The following is a 16,509-nucleotide window of genomic DNA, read 5'->3' as shown; positions in this document are numbered from 1 at the left end:
AAAAATAGTTAAAGAAAGTTGTCATTAATAAAGTTTAAAAAATTACCTTAATACCAACCGGATCTAATGTAATCGAAACACCGCCATTGCCATGGTATATTTGATCACCGTAGCCGGAATTATTGTTAGGAAGATTATAATCACCATTATTGTAATCCATTCTTCTTTTACTAATTTTATGGGAGTTTTTTTTTTTTTTTTTTTTTTTTTTTTTTTTTTTTTTTTTGTTCTCCAATCTACGGAGTAATTGAGTCTACCAGTGAGTAACTGAGTATACTTGTGAAAATATAAATTTGTAAAAAGTGTTAGACATATATATAGGAGAGTACATGTATGAGTTGACGTACTAGGAGAGTTTTAATGTTATTCGGACATTAAGGGTGAAGGTAGACTTTTAATTCTCGTTGACTTCCTCTAAATTTATTTTCATATTTCATATAAAGTGGGTGTACGTTAATTTTATGGCAAGACAATCAGTTTTAGGATAACTTCAATTATTTTTATGGTAATTTAAGCCCTCAAAGGATAATATTTATTGTTAAAAAATAATACTCGTAACTTTTATAGTATAGAGGGTACCTTTAAATATATGTATATATTTTTTTGAAAGAAACCTTTAAACATTTTTAAGATAACTATAATCCGTTTTAAGTTTTTATAATCAATCATCGATTCATCGTACACTCCTATTTTCGGACAAATTGTGTTTTTATGTATTCCGTAAAAGATTTCTGATCCAACCGCACACATTTTTTTTTAAACCAAATTTTTTTCTCTATTTTTTTTAGTTGACACCGTTTGACTTTTATACGATTCATACACTACACTTTGACTTGCTTTTGTGATTTTTAGATACGATAAAATATAATCACGTGAGATCTTGTTTGAATCGCTAATGTGTATATTTTATTAATATTCACTTTTTATAATTTTACATGTTAATAATTGAAGTTATTAAGCGTTAAAAATATAAGTTGGCAAGTGTGATATTAATAAGGTCTTAACTAAAAAAAACAGAAAGTACATCTTTTTACGTAAATATCTCTAATCTTTTATCTTTAAATCGAGCTAATTATCTCTAGTAAAGAATTCACCCTTTAGAATTCGACTTAAGAAAGAGAAAAACAGGAGAGAAAATATGATGGACGGCGATGACGGAGGCGGCGGAGGAAGTGGTGGTGGTGAAGTTTCCGACATCGGACTGCACCAATTCGCAATTCGGACTCCAGGTAATTTTTGATGTTTGATTTTATTTTTCTGAATATTTTTTTATGCAATTTCTGATGTTAGGTTATCTGTGATGATTAATTTCTGATTTGTGTTGAGATTTGTGTGTTGTTGTTGATGTTTTTTTGTGTTTTGTTGAATTGATGGAGTGTTAATTTGATTGATTGAATGAGAGGTGGATTGGATAATGAGATCAGCTTGAATTTAGGCGATTTTTTTTTTGAACTTTGAATTGTTTTTAGTGGTTGGTAAGTGAATTGGTGAGAGTTTTGAACTTTTTAGTGGTTATTTTACAATTTGATGAAGAATTTTGTTGTTCAAGTGAGGCATCTTTGAGTGTTGTGTTTGAGTTTACTGGTAGTGGTGAGGAATTACAATTGTGAAGAAGACGATGCCGTGTTGAGTTGTAAAGGGATTTCATGAGAATAGAAGTCGAGAATTCTTGCCGCAGGACATTGTTTGCTGAGGTTTAGAGAAGCATGGGGATTACTCGGTTAAATCTGCTTATCGTGCTATCTTTAATGATGACTGGAAGAGGGAGGAGGTAGGTGTTGCTACAGCCAGAGACATTTGGAAGAGGATATGGCATCTGCAAGTGCTTCCAAGGTTGTAGGTTTTTGCTTGGAGGGCTTGCCATAATGCAATTCCCACGAGGTGTGGTATAAAAATCAGGGTGAAGGATTATGATCCTGAGTGTTCAGTGTGCCATCGTGGTTTCGAATCCACTTTACACGCCTTGAAGGAGTGTAGGCTGGCTCAAGATGTGTGGAGTGTTAGCAGATATAATTGGGTGGCTGATCTGAAAGTGAACAATGTTGTAGATTGGTGGGAATCCTGTTTTCTGGAGCTAGATGGGTGGGATGTGGGTAATGTAGTAACTCTATGTTGGGCAATTTGGGGAGCTAGAAATTCTTTTGTGATGGAGGGGGAAGTCCCGATTGCTGAGAAGGTTGTGGATTATCTTTCAAAGGTGTGTGGGGAGGTGCTAGATGCTACTGTTATCAAAAGTTATATATTAGTAGTTTGTCTTTAATCTTGGATGATGTTTTTGCTCTTGTTTCTAGTTTTAATAGTGTAGTTTGGTCCTTTGTTAAGTGAGGAGGGAATAGGGTAGCCCATGAGTTAGCTCACTATCAACCATGGGGGGTCGGCCAATGCTTGTGGCTTGATGAGTTCCCAAGTCGTATTATTGATGTTGCTTCGCTTGATATTTTAATATAATTCCTCCCCTTTGCGGGCTGTTTTAAAAAAAAAAATTATCCGAGGTCTACAATATATCATAGGATCTGTTGTGATTTCGTATGAGGGTGATGTTAACAATTTTAACTGAGTGTATTTGAGTTGAAGTAACTTGTATCATGAATATGTTCGTGTGTCGCTGCTTGTGAAGTACGAATTATTATCTAGATTATGTTCAAAAAGGGATTTCGTAATCATTATAGGTAGTAATGGCTTTGACTGAGACGTCATTGTAAGTGATGGAAGTTGCATATTTATGCCCTGCAAGCATAGTTGGCTACATGCCGATTTGTGTTACTCTGTATAAGATGTGAGTTAGAAGTTTGTTAACTGTATCGGTGAGAGTTTTGAATGGTTATTTAACACATTGATGAAGAATTTTGTTTGTTGTATTTGAGTTTACTGGTGAGGAATTACAATCGTGAAGAACACGATGCATGTGTTGAGTTGTAAAGGAATTCCAGGAGGATAGAAGTCGAGAATGAAGTTTTTGACTTAAAAGGAATGAAATTAAGTTTATTTGATGATTAGTTTGTTTGATTGTTTTTCCTGACTTTGAGGAAAATGACCCATTCCTCTCTGATGGTCGAATTGCACACTGAGAGGGGGTGAATCCTTCGTCTAATGAATATGATAAGATGTTGATGTTGGAGTTAGAGTGGCAATATCAACATGACAACATCTTGCAAGTTCAGGCCATATCCAAAGGCAAAAGGGTGTGAAATAGAGGATCTGTTTCGAGAATCTAGCTTCTCGTTCCCGATCCTCACTCCGACGGTGTTCATAAAACTCGGATTGATCGAGTCAAATCCTACCCCTTCTCAATCACCGGCAGGCTCTGAAGATGAATTGGAGTATGCTACATTATGGGATCTTCTTCAGAAGGAGGATGACAAGGTAAGTGATGTTGAGAATGGAGATAACCATGGGGAAGGAGGGATTATGTCACCAATGGTCTGCGATGGGTTATTTGAGGAGTTGGAGTTTGGTGGAAAATAGGATTTTTTTCTTAAGTTTTGGGTGTTTCCTAATGGAATGTAAGCTCAGTGAAAATATTATTAGGGTGTGGTTGTAGACTAGTAGTAATATTTAGGAGTGGTTTAAATCTAAGTTTGTTATTTTAGTAGGAGTCAATTAACTATAAGGTAGCTGTATTAGTCAGTAGTGTGTTTGAAATGTGTTCCTTAAAGTATTAACTGTGTCAAGCGTAGTCCATTCAGAAATGGTTGATCTCGTATGGAGAATGTTTTGGGTCATGACTTTAAATTTAGGGGCTATAATATTTTCTGTTGGGGTGATCCGTAATTTAGTAGCTATTAAGTATTTTGTAAAATCTAGTGTTCAGATTGTAATATGATAAGTTTGGAATGATGTTTGTTTTTAAATTTGAAAAAAATTAATGTAGCTTGAATTATTAAAGTTAGTAATAATTTTTTTCAAGGGTTCAGATGCTTCATAAATTCCGCATTTTATTAGATTTCACTCATTCAAGTTAGAAAAGCATGTCTGAGGAAATAATAAAAAAATATAACCCCAAAAACTAGATGGGTAAGTTGTTGGGTTTAAGAAATTGTGTAGTAAAATTTGTTACCATCTCTTTATACAAAAATTTTCCGTAATTGATGGTTGAGAACTTAAATTGGATTGAATTACTAAATTATTGTTAATTAAAGACGAATGGAAGTAAATGTACTAGTGTACAACAATTTTGCCCATATTAATAAATTATACGTCTTCAAAAAATTACACTAAGGGGTCTAAAAAACTTACCTGATCCGAAAGGATTACCTGAATCCGAATTGTTTTCAATGTAGTTAGACTCGAAATTTTATCATCCAAATCCGATCTAAAATCAACCTGAAGTTAACTCGAAATCGATTTTACCCGGTAATTTACTATACAAACTCAACTTGGTATCGATCCATTGTTTATCGGGAGAAAGGAGAGCCTCATTAATCACTTTCTAGTCTTTGTGAGCTCCCAAGTTGTTGTACATGCCTTTATTTGGTAACACCTAAAGACAACATTCGATGCAATTATATTTTTGTTTGTTATATGCATGCTTTTGATGTGGGTGATTGTTGTGAAATTGAAGGTGTCTCGTTCAAATCTTTGTTCTTACTTTTAATTTCATTTTCATCTTTATTGCCTTGGTATAGGGAGATTGGTGGGATGATTTGGAGATGGATTGGAAGACTATTGTAGTGTGGGCTCATAAATCCATAATGTGCCTTACTTAAATCATTCCCACCGTACTGATCTTTAATTTGCATTTCAAGACTTTGGAGTAATGATTAGAAAATTTACATTAATGGTTCTAATTTCTAATTAAGATTTATTTTCTTATGTTATGCAGCAAGTAAATTATTGTAAATTAGTTATGCTTGCAAAATGGGGAAGAAAGGAAGCTGGTTTTTCAGAAATGGACCTTTGGCCTCTTTGCACATAGCTTTAAGGAGAAAGTAACTGTTGTAAGTACATCTTTCAGATTTTGTTATTCATTGTATTTTTCAAACGCAAAAATTTAGAGTTTAGACAAGTATACAAAAATTTAGAGTTTGTATATTGCATTTTTATTTTGGAAAAAAGATTACAATTAGGGTTCTTCCAATGTGAGTAAAAATAAAAACTTCTTTGTTCATAAATGCAAATATTACACCTGTTTCATATTTTTTACAACTTTGGAATACTTTATATATCTCACAAATAATACCACAAAGTTGCATATAATATGAAATAGATGTAGTAAATCAATGCATTCGTATTTCAACCAAAAAAAATAAAAATGACTATACCAACACACTAACATGGTAAGGTTCGAAATCTCATATCTTATTGAGGTGAAAATGAGCATTATCAAATATTAAAACCCGAATTTGAAAGATTTACAAAGTGAGCGAATTTAGTTATAAGAGGATTATAAAATTAAAACAGTACCTGAACACATTAAATTTTATGATTTTTACTTTTTTAGGATTTGTTTTTAAAAGCATTTTTGTTTGTAAATGACTTATATTGTTAATGATAAACAATTACTTATATATTATATATTATAGAATGGTTCATTAATATATACTAGATTACAGAATGATTTTACTTATTAATATATAGGTTCTTTGACGTATTCAAATAACACTTTAATATGATCTATTAGTGATTTTGCTTCATTTTTTTTTTTTGGCTGAAATCTTTTGCAGGGATTCATTGATAAATAATTGGTTTCTCATTTAATTCCTTTAGCAAACAAGTTAGTCATTCCCTATTATTAATTATAGAAAATACTAACCAATTGCCATACAAATGTGTAAGGGTAAGAGCGCTAGCAAAAACGTGTTTCGTCGAGAAATTGACAAAGTATAATCGGCAAGAAAAATCTATTTAGAAAATAACACACAACGGGCACTTTAAAAATGAATCCACTATATCAAATTAGAGTACAAAGTCCCTACCTTATTAGGGTGAGAAATATTACAATAAAACTCTCACGAATAGGGAACTCACTTGAGGGTATTGAAAAGGAATAGTGGAATTATACAAAGAGGAAATATGTATAAGGAAATTAGTTTAGTAAGAAGGCTTTTATGTAGTATGGCAATATATGTGGAATGATCAAGTTTTTGTGGATGAACAAAAAATGAACCAAACTCCAACTATTTATAGTTGTTGAAGTCGGTGGATTATGGTGGTTGAGTGATGATATTTTAGGAAGAGTTTTCTGGGCCGGTTCACATTTACTTAATTTCAGTTCAGTTTAGCTTCAATCAGTTTAGTTCAGCTCTTAATTTCCCTCTCTTATAAAATATTCATTTCAGCTCATTCAGTTCAGCTCCAATCACTTCAGCTCAGCTCAATTCAGTAAATGTGAACAGGCCCTAAGTGTGTGCACCGACATACTCTTAGAAGCATGAAAAATGCTTTTGGGCTTCTCAAAGATTTGGGCCACTTAATACCTAACAAAATGAATCCAATTCACATGCATACAATAGACGAACTATACAAATTGAAAAATCTTATCACGCCAATGCGCAATAACCACATATGCAAATTTATATGTACAAAATTGGGAATGTGCTCGCTCCCATTACTAGTTATACAAAAATTTTAAAGAAACATTATTAAATTTGATAAGTTTTTGCTTTAAAATTTAGTATATAGGAGAAGCATTAACACTAGATATGATCTTTGATCACGAGGTCACATTGAGGGCCTCACCCACACAATGCAAGTGGAGCCTATTGCTTCAGGACTATGAAACTGATCACTTGTAATTTTAACTCTGACCACTTGTAATTGTCCGTTTTAAGCTAGACCTGATCATGACTGGCCCGACCCAACTCCGCCTAATTTTGAGCAGGCCTTAGGTAAGCATGCTACACATTTTTAGTTTTAAAGACGCTTTGTCATTAACCGATGGATCAGATTCTTTCGAAAATTGTCTTGTTCTGTAGCTAGCAAAGCTAGGGCATGCAATCACAAGATAGATAACTGTAATAAATTATATGACTTGAGTTCAATGAGAAATTTTTCCCTTGAATAGAATCCGTGATCAACAATAAAAAAAGAAAAATGCTATACATAACTCTAAGGGCTGTGTATGTATAAGAAGCTACAAGAGGAAAGTATTAATGAAAATATATTCAAAAAAATACATAATTTTTCACACTTCTTATTCAAATAGTTAAAAGATTTCCTTAGCTACAAACCTGATCTACCATAGCATATGCATGTAATTTAATGCATTGCATGATAGCTCAAAATAATAAAATATTGCTATAAGTTTCCAAAAAAAGAAAACGGAGCAGCTAATCTAATACGGCCGCAAAAGAAAAGTGGAGCAAGTAATAAAATATGGAGAGAGCATTAATCACCTTAATCTATTGATGTCCTCTTGATTGTAATTGTAATAATCATAATGTTGATGACTTTGATATTCATGGCTTATTGATTGATGCTGATCTGCAATGCTATCCTCATAGTCGTAACTTGAATGATGAGACGAATCTCCCATGTACTGAAGACAACTCTCCACTGCATCCATTTGTTGTAGACAGTCATATGGTAGCAGATAACCTAATGGATTTAATCCTACATCATTTGTCACAGGAACATCATTTATACATGGGTATGCTAACCCGGCTTGCTGAAAATGTGCACTACTCTCTTGGCTCATAGATGATGCATTTGCGAATTGAAGATCATTGTTGCTGGGTGAAAGATCTTGATGATTTGGATAATTTGCACTTGTGATATGGCTCGAAAAATCCATAACTAAATCAATTCAAGAAAGAAAATAATTAGAAGGCGATGAGTTACTTTAGGTAAGATTGTGAACGTACTAAAACAAAAGCAAGAACGTAACAAACTTATTAAGAAGTGTGAAGTACGAACCTGTAGGATGATTTATTGGAATTTGTGGAGGAATCGCGGCAGGGAGATTATTGTAGCAAAGCTGGTTCGAGAAGTGAATTTCGTTGAAGTATATACTAGCTTGATATGGGAAAGGTTGTTGGCTTATATGATGCAACTTAGAGTCAGCTTGTATAATTTTGAAGTAATGCTTTTCCAAGATTCCAGGGGCAAAGACAAGTTTATGTTTCCTACAAGGGGTGAAAATAATTAATTTGATAGATAGAAGAATGTGTTGATTTGAACTAATATGTAATCAGTGAGATGATAAATTAATTTGAGGTATGTATGTATACCTTATCAAAGAAGCTTGTTTATCTGTGAAATCTTCAGATTGTTCCCAATTCGTATGCTTCCTAGGTTGTGGCTTGATTTCGTGGAAGAACAAGGGAGGCTTTTCCAACTGCAATAGAGGGAGGAAACCGTAGAAAGGTTAAACAATAAACTATGGTCCATCCAATAAATTGTCACAGTGCTAGATCAAACACTTTCAATTCCCCTGTTCCTTATCATAAAACCAAAACCAACTTGTCATTTATGCCTCTTTTTCTTCTAACTCTTTGTCTACAGGTATAGGGCGCTCATGCAGAGACCATAATGATTATTGGGTGGATGAAATGACCATGGATATCCAATGTCCCTCTCCAATATGGGGGGAAACCTTGGCCATCTTATATACCCTTAAATGGTGCAAAGGAAAAGGAATTACTCAAAGAATCATCATTCCTGATTGTGAAAGAGCAATAAAGGGAATAACTATGAGGAACGAAGTGTGGGATGAACTAACAAAGTGTTTAAAGAGCCACAAGGGCGGGGATGAGAATCAATCCTAGGATCTTCTGAAATCGGGAAGAAAGCTCTAACCACTTGAGCTATCCCTCACTCATATGATGAATGCAGGGAATTCCTCCAAGAGCTAGACAGTGATGTGTTTCCTAAAACAAGAAAGTAGACTTCTTGAAAAGAAAGAAGGTGGAGTAGTACTTTCTTGCGTGAGTATGGTCTTATAGATTGATGATGAAGACTTCGATGATATTTTCCTTACTTGAGAATGTAAATGATGGTCTTTAATTGTAACTTTGGTGGTTGTATGTTTATTTGTAAGTAGCACAAAGATATGAAGAGTACTAATCTTTCTCAAATTAATATGAAGTATTTGTATTCAACTAAGATTTGCTTTCTCAGTTCCATTGCTTTTCTCGACAAAACAGTAACTCTCAATAACCCAAAATTTACTTAATCTCTAATGAATAAATTGAATACTAACATCAACTATAAAGGTAAACTTTCATAATTTTTTTTGAAAATAATGTTCGAAATTACTTGATAGGGGTTACTTGGTCGGTCAGGGATTATTCGGTTGGTTAGGGGTTTTACTCAGTTAGGGATTACTCGGTAGACTATAAATAAGCCAATATATATACCTTTACTTAGTTAGGGAAACTTTTTTGGAGGGAGTTTTCGATTTATCTAAAAACTTCATTATATATTTATTTATGGTAGACTATTGGCCTATTTATGTATAGAGCCTTCTATATTTCAATTATTACGCGATATTAATTTTAAAATCTATCATAGTTTGGACATTATCTAGTAAAATCCAAACATAAATCCTAGCTTTTTTTTGAGGGAATAAATCCTAGCTTAAGTACAGATCTACCCTAATAAATCTCTTTAAAATAACTCATGACATCTAACAAAAATATAACCTAAAAATAAAAATTATTTACAATTGTTGAGTGATTAAAAACATTCAAGAGTGTGTGGCAGATGAGTTGAAAACTAACCATGACATCAAGAACTGCTGGACCGCCATCAACATCAAACGTAGCGTTAATGGCTGCAATGTTAGACCATTGAAACTCAATCTTGCTCTTCAAGTTGCCATTTAAAACTTCCCAAACTAATTGCCGTTTTTTGAAGTAGCACTTGGCTATTAATTCTCCTTCATGCCTTGAGACTCTCTGTTGATCACATTAATGTTATCACCCTATTGAGTATGCAATTTGTAATATAATGGACTGGTCCAAGCATAGCACAAGGCAACAAAGATAAGTATGGTAGCCTAGATATGTTTGAAGTCATGAAATATAGGTCACGTTGAAGATAAACGTATCACGATTATCTAGATCAGAGGCCGCGCCTTGAGGAACTATTTTTTTTTCTTCTATAACCTAGTAGGGAAGGCACATCCAAAGAGGGGAGGGGGGGGGGGGGGGGGTTTAGGAAATTCCCTCCTATTAAGCTAAGATGACCTTAGTGAGATTTGACCCTGACCATGTTTGAATAGCGAAGAATTAACAAGGCCAATTGTTCTAGCTAGCCAACCATTCTGAATTATAACCTAATGGTAGGTGTATGTTATAGAAGTATGGTAAAGAACGAAATACGCTATCTAATTCAATTCAAAATCAAAACACTGCATCAATAAGATGCATTTACCATAATTAATAATTGGTTCAAGAAGTACAAAACAATAATAATGTGAGCATAGAATATGATATACAAGTACAAATTGAGGCTTGTCAAAATCAAATTACCATCCAAGGGCCAATATGGAGAGACATAGCAGGAAAATTAGCAGCCTTGAGCTTTTCCGAAGAACCGGGTAAGTTGTTATCTCTTGGAAGAGCATTACTTAGCAAATTCACCAATGATGGTGTCTTGGTCAGCCTCAACCCAAGTTTAGTTTCACGTTTAGCACTTTCTGCGTCAAGTTTCTACATACCAACAGTAACAAAATTCAGTCATAATACATCTTTTAGCACTACTATAACATTATTAATTGTGTATGACATACATAGCTATAACTGGAACAAGGATTAGCTGACGACGTGTGTATGACAATTTGTACGACACACTACACACACGCCGCCAAGGGTACACGTACGCAGAATTATAGAATACATTATTTGGCATTAACAAAGAATCCCATGCAGACGTGATCTTGAAAAATCAAAATCGTGAAATATACTTTTTCATACCATTGAATAAATAATGAGTATGATTCCACAAAATCACAAGTAGATATACTTGTTTATGCATCTCAAAAGATGATTAGATCATTAACAATTTATATATCATCATAACTTCGAATGTAATCCCAAAAATAATTTGTTTATCTTATCGAATAAAAAAAAGAGTACAAATCAATAAAAAAAAAACTTTTATCAATGACCTCTTCTTAATAACGTTATATAAACATTATTATTATTATTATTATTATTATTATTTTTTACATCTGCAAGCCCTAAAAAAAACCACAAACAAAAATAAGATCTTTGTTAATAGAACAAACCAAAAAAATTATTCACAAATGCAAATAAATCAATGCATTCGCATTTCAACCAAAAGAAAAACAAAAACCAATATACTCCAGAACTATATTATCAAAAACTATATTATGGGAGATCTGAGAATTACCAAATATTAAAATCCCGAATCAGGGTTGAGAGCTTTACAAAGTGAGAAAAAAATAGTTATAAGAAGTTTATAAAATTAAAAAAAGTACCGGAACATCGACAGAGGATTGGAGTTGAGAATTATCAGCAAAAAACTGTCCACCATCATTGTTGACAGTAACATCATTGTTTTCGTTGCTCTGATAATAGTTTTCGTTGCTCTGATAATAAGATCCTTGATTAGAAGAAGAAGAGTTATACCAATCATAATCACCATAATTATTATAGCTATAATTATTCATGATAAAAATATGATGGAATTGAGAGTATGCAATGGATTAGTGACTGAGTAAGTTTTAGGCTTTTAGCAGGAGGTCGAGAAATAGGGTCGTGAATCTAGGAGAAAACAAACGAGAGAATATAGGAGAAGACTAGAAGAGAGAGAAATGTATAATTTCTAAGTAGCCAATTATTATTGTTATGCAAATGCGAGGTTACGACTCTTCTTTGACTACGGTTGCTTCTTTTATAATCACTTCTGCGCCGCATGGTTTTTTTTTTTTTTTTTTTTTTTTTTTTTTCCTGATTTTCTTCAACAAATATTATAGAAGCAATTAGGTTATACAGATTTGTACCTGGAGGTAAAACAAAGGAAGGAGGTGAGGCAAATTTTGAGAGCACTCAACGTAAGTGCCACATAAGCAAATTAAAATGGTTAATATATACCAATGATAATGAATATTTATAATTGTCATGTAAGTATAAACCAATGAATGGATATGGAATGTAAAATTGATTAAAAATATATATATATTTTTTTTCTAAGAGAATTTATCTTAACATTGACAAATGAGAATGGTTTATTATTATATAATTAAACAGTGTGTTAAGGGTAACACCAACTGGCTGTATAATAAAACCCTAATAACCTCTCAATATTCTATCAATAAAAGCAAATTATTATAATTAAATAAATATAACCAATTCCAAAACTCAATTCTCATTTGTTGATTCTTTAATTATGAAATAAATTATGAACCTTTCTTTTATTATATTATAGATTTTAAATGATTTTATTTTTTCTTATGTGACATTTTTTTTTTATGTGACACTTTGAATGATCCCAAAAAAACGTGTAACACTTAAGTGTTTCAGATCTGATGTAGAGGTATTAATTCGAGTATCTGGGTAGGGTGTATTTCAAAGTTTAGTCAAGTTATTTTTTTGTGTCTACGTGTTAAAAGTTGATTATGTATTTTTCAAGTTGATCGGATTAGTTTTTGACATCTTTTACCCTAATAACCCATGGATAAGGTAACGAAGGTGTTACATACTAGATGTTACTTTCTAATAATTAGCACTATTCTAACAATGATTATAATTCCGATTGCTAAAGAAAACAAAAATTGAATAGCCAGTCAAGAATTATGCTTTTTGAAAATCCCTTGTCAAATGAATTTAATGATTAGAATGCTAAGAGCTTAATGATAGGGATTTAGAATAGAAATTACGAAAGTGATGAAACCTGAAAGTGACGCAAATTATATGAAGAAAGCCACGAGTATCGGAAAGTTTTGGCCCACGTATGTGACGGCTGATTTTGACTAACACTTTGCTTCTCTTACTCACCAGCCGTCATGCTCCAAGCCTCCAACCTAAGATTGTACTTCGTAAGATATATCGATTAAAATACCCTTTTAAAGCGATCGCTTAGCTTGTATCAATTAAAAATAAAAAATATCGACCATTGTTTGAGGTCTTGAGGTTGCAAGTTCAAATCTCATTAAAAATACTATAAAACGATTGTTTAGATCGCATCAATTAAAATATTGACTAATGTTTGAGATTGTGAGATCAAATTAGACTCTTTAGGATGAGGATTTATGGCTTATATACACCTCAAAAACAGACTATAATTATATTAAAAGAAATAAAATAATTACAGAAATACCAAGAAGTTGAGATCAATAAAGGGTTTGTTTTTCTCATCTACAAATACAAGCAATTTTAGTTTTAATAGAAAAAGTACTTAAGGATTTTTAGTGTATTAATGAGATTTGAAAGATAAAATTAACTAAAAAAAATATTACTCTTTTACAAAAAAATATTATCTTTTTTTTTTCTTTTAAAGTGATTTAAAGAAAGACAAAAAAATCATAAAAATCAAGTGATCATGTTGAAACCCATTGTACCCCACTTGTGAGTGATCCATATTGGAGAAAGAGGAGAGGTGTTTCACTTTATGAGGTAGAGGAGTTACTCCTACTATTGCCAATTGATTTTAGTATAAATGGAAGCTCCTAATCCTTGTTTGTGGACCGAACTCTCCTCTTCCTTATTCGCGGGTTGCTCAGGTCCATTTCATATTGTTTTAAAATTTAACATGGTATCAGAGCCTAGGTTTGTTGGGCCGTTCTCCCAAACCTTGTTTCTCTTTGTTTCGGGTTGCCTAGGCCCGAACCTAGTTATTTTTATAAGGAAGCTGTAAATTAAATTATGTATTGACAAGGGTTCTTAATGGCAACTGATATATGTTGTGAGGGTAGAGCGAGAGATGTGTATAGCCCTGTCTCATTTGGGAGGAATATAGTAAACAAGACATATATATCTTAGACATTGTAACATAAATAATTTTTTTTTTTTAAAAAAAAGGGGACTTAAAATATTTTAGTTTCTCTTGTTTTGAAACGGAACATTTTATCTTTTGATACCAAAGGAGTAGCATGCAAGACATGTTTCACCTATACATGCACATCACTTGATGATGATGTGTGTACAATGCATCCATGATCCCTTCTATATTTGATATATGAAATTCTAATCTTCATCTCTAGTCTAATTGTATGAATAAATGAACCATTTTTATACACACATAATATATTAATTAGTTCGCATTTAACCACATAATTTTGACAAACTCGCATGACATGAAGTACAATAAGGTAAATTAACGAATCAAATGGACAACTTTAGAATATAGCGCGCCTATATAATTGTACTCATGTAGGAGGATTGCAATTCCAAGATATCAAATTGTCATTTTTTCAATCAAAGTTTGTAAATAAACTATTCAAATAAATATATTAGCCATGTTTTTATTATCCTACAATAACATATAATTTCATGATTAGGGGTCCCTTGACAATTGACATGGGATAAAGAAAATGATGTTACAAGCTATTTTATAAATTTATTTATAAAATTTCTAAAAATACACTTTTAGTTTCCTTTTATATGCACCAATTATTTACAACTCTTATCTTATAGTGGGAAAACTTCAATTCTACACCACCAAAAGAATAAAAATGTTCAAGTTGTAATAGTACAAAGCAATAACTAACTTTATTTAACTTTACATGTATGAAATTTGGAAGACTTCATTCATAGTTTGGACTGATGAACCCATAATTTCCACACCCTGCGCAATCATTAATCATGTGATCGAGATATCGAGTACATGTACTGTAAATTTCACTAAAGTTTTAGTCAACGAATTGAAGTGATCGATTGAAATTTTAGTCTCTTTCGAATGATTAGTTTTTAAAGTGGGGTTAGTTGTTTAAACTGGTAGGACGGCAATCACGTTGTATTGACATTGCCAATTTAAGGTACCTCACTCATCATTTTTTTACCAAGTTATGTAGCAATTCACCATGACCTTACAATGGATTAAAGTTTATACTGAAATACCATAATTTTTCCGTTCTTTTTTTAAATGTACAGTTTGGAGCTTAATTTGTACTTGTCAATTGAAAATTGAACACATATCAGTTATATTCTATGAAAGTCGGTGCACATATCAATTTAATTAGCTAAGCTCTCTTGGCCGGTAATTAATAGTACACAAAAATTATTAATCTTGGAGCTTTAACTACAAATTTAAGCTTTATATAAATTCCTTTGATATGGTATTAAGAGTTAGCATTGTTAAGTAGCTTAGTCACCAGATTTATACATGTGGATTTCGGGTTAGAATAGTTAAAGTTGTGTTAAAATTAAATTGTTGGATTTGGCACTAGTTTGAATAAAATATTATAATAAGATTGGAGTAGTAAAAGTTGGCAAACGAAAAATGTATCAACTTCAAATCAGTACATGTGATCGATCAAGGTCAAGGAAACCATGGAAATAGAGAGGCCATAAATGCATCTCATCAACATACATATTATACACTAGTACACTACAATACACATTATATGCCTTAAACTCATATTTGGTCTATAGACGATATTTTATATATAAATAAGCTCGATTGGAGTTGGAATAATTGACATAAAGTTGGTAAGTCACAATTATATATAGCCAATAACGTCACCATTTTTCATTAAAATAACTCAAATATACGTGCACATTTTGTCAAATCTTTATCATCATGGTTAGTGATCCTGACAAATGAACATATATAGGTCATATCTCATCTCTCAATCAAAAAAATTTAGATGGACCACTAATATGATCCATGCATGCATATAAATGAGCTCATCTAGTTTAATTAACCCCTTATAATATGAGTTTTTGTAATCGACTACACATTCATATTTGCTATAAATCTATAATGGCTTTGTGGTGAAGATCATACTACAAGTCTACAATAACCACTATGACGTACAATCTTTTTTTTATTTTTATTTTTTTTTTAGAACCCATGACGTATAATCTTTGTGTAAAGCACAAAAGAAGAAATAGAACAATACGCGAAATGACACTAAGCTAATCCAATCTTTGCATAAAAAGAACATCACTAATAAAAGAAATTCGTGCGTGCTAATAAAAATATAAGTAGTCCTCTTAAAATATGATAACCTTAATTAGTGTATTTATTTGCAAATCTTGGACGTGCAAACACTTTTATAAGTAGGACATTATTCAATATTCATATTCACACTAGGTTTGAGTGTGACAAAGAGGAAAAAGTCGGCAACTCCAACAAAGAAGAAAGATAAAAGATATAGATAGGCGCATAAACTATGATGAAAATGACATGCTTACAAATTAAATTAGATAGATTAAATTAAAGTGATTTTTGATAGTTTGAAATAAAATCCAATCTACAGTCTCCCAATCATTTATATGATGTTATATAATAACGTCTATTTGTAATAATGATGGAATTTAGGGAACCTTTTATTTTTGTTTTATTTTTTTTGTTTTTGAGGGAATGAGTAGATTTTATGTGCTTGATTGGTCACTTTCCCTTTCTAAATCAGGTACAAAGTTGGACTTAGATTCCGCATGT

General features: G+C 32.2%; 1 long non-coding RNA gene across 2 annotated transcripts; it reads left to right on the top strand.

The window, feature by feature from the left end:
- The first annotated feature begins 1,095 nt into the window (after window positions 1–1,095).
- Window positions 1,096–9,062, top strand: LOC145605688 (uncharacterized). 2 transcript variants are annotated; one of them, XR_014105131.1, is made up of 4 exons: window positions 1,096–1,229; window positions 4,823–4,937; window positions 7,570–8,304; window positions 8,443–9,062. It is a non-coding gene; the product is annotated as an uncharacterized LOC145605688 (long non-coding RNA). The 2 variants fall into 2 exon arrangements; XR_014105130.1 differs by having other exon boundaries at window positions 7,570–9,062.
- The last annotated feature ends 7,447 nt before the right edge of the window (window positions 9,063–16,509 follow it).

This window comes from Chenopodium album, chromosome 22 (genome assembly GCF_948465745.1).
Source record: "Chenopodium album chromosome 22, dcCheAlbu1.1, whole genome shotgun sequence".
NCBI lineage: Eukaryota > Viridiplantae > Streptophyta > Magnoliopsida > Caryophyllales > Amaranthaceae > Chenopodium > Chenopodium album.
The sequence above is the reverse complement of the archived record's forward strand: the minus strand, read 5'-3'. Positions and strand labels throughout refer to the sequence as shown.